Genomic DNA, 1,796 nt, shown 5'->3' on the forward strand with positions numbered 1-1,796 from the left:
CTCTCAGTTACTCAGAGGAGTTTAATGAATGATTCATCAATTGATACTGATCTTTATTTATATTTATATGTGAAATTTCCCACTTCATCTGCTATGAAGAATCTTACAGACTCAGACCTCTCTTTAATGCTTAACAGCTCTACTCTTCTCAAAAACTCAATGTTGACATCAACTGACTGACAATATATTCAAAACTTTCATAAAGTTTTCAAAGATGAGATTATGAAGATCTGCAATTGCTGTCAATGTTAATGATTTAACATGAAATTGAAAAACAACATCTGCATTCATTGTATTACATTTGATAAAAATCAACAAGCAGATGAATTGTTTTTCTTTTTTATAGATAATAATTTAAACTCTGATTAAATTTCCAACCTTTCTTCTATAAACTAGATTGAGGAAATACTTATTGCTCAGGTTTATGTGTTTGTGGAAATTCATCAGATTCACAGCCAGCATTATATCAATTTTAGTAAAAGAGACTAGAAGCTTTCTAGAGTTTACCAACTTTTATTAAAGATTCATCAAGAATTTCTCAAATATTATATGATCACTGACAGATCTGATCTGAAAGAACATTGTATTTCAATGAATTGATGAAGCAGATGCAGTGTTCAAAAAGCTGAAGCATATGTTTACAAATATTTCAATACTGCAATCATTCAACTCAGACAAATATACAATTTTTGAAATAAATGCTTTAGATTATGTAATAGATAGATTATTAATACAATAAGATAATGAAGATGTTCTACAACTCTATACTTTCATTTCAAAAAAAATATCACCTGCTGAATGCAATTATAAAATCTACAACAAGGAGCTTCTAGTGATTATATGATGCTTTGAAAAATGAGAGTCTGAATTCATAAGTGTTGAGAAGTTCGCAATCGTCACTGATCATAAAAATCTAAAATACTTTACAATCGCTTATAAATTTACTGAAAGGTATATGCATTGATCATTGTTCCTCAGTCATTTTTCATTCACAACCTGTTATCAATCAGAAGTAGAAAACATTTTTATGAATGCTTTATTTTGCTGAGAACAAAATATACCATCTGATGATTTGAATGACAGTGTAAGCAGCGATGTTGGAAATAGCTGCTTATATTTCGGTTGGTCCTTAGGACTCTACGAGGATCAAGCAGTAGGAGATAATACAGTGATATATCGGAGAGGATTCGGATCAAGTAGTTAGATATTGAGAGTGTAGAACGTAGGGGTCAGATTATAACAGAATGATCCGCTGGTCCCTAGAAGGTTGGATCAGCTGCTAGCTATATACACACAGTATTATAAGCAGATCGAACTTGCTATGATGTAGATGGCGTAGTATGATGCAAGTGGCAAGATAATGCCTTGATTTCAAACCTGATATGACGTTGGTGGTGCTATGTTCGGCGATATCATATCCTGATATGACGTTGGTGGTGTTATGTTCGGCGATGTCATATCTTTAGGGCTATCGCTAATTCCGGCCTAGCACTGGCACTTTAGTGCGGGTTTCTTATAGACAGATGGAAACACTGAGAGCATTAGTTAATCAACTCTGCAATTATAAAAGACTCCACACAATCAGATAAATCTCATGTACATATTAATCAATTCTGAGCACAAGACCTCTCACTCAATGAGCAATGGAGATAAATAGCAGAAGTGAATGAATCTTGACAATAGATTATTGAAATTGTGCAAAGCAAGACACTCTGATAGGGGCTGCAGATGTATATTCAAAAATGAACATCTAAGTATATTCAATTGATGATAATGCACTGTTTATACTCTGAAAC

The sequence above is a fragment of the Histoplasma capsulatum genome, genomic scaffold (assembly GCF_000149585.1).
Source record: "Histoplasma capsulatum NAm1 scaffold_5 genomic scaffold, whole genome shotgun sequence".
NCBI lineage: Eukaryota > Fungi > Ascomycota > Eurotiomycetes > Onygenales > Ajellomycetaceae > Histoplasma > Histoplasma mississippiense.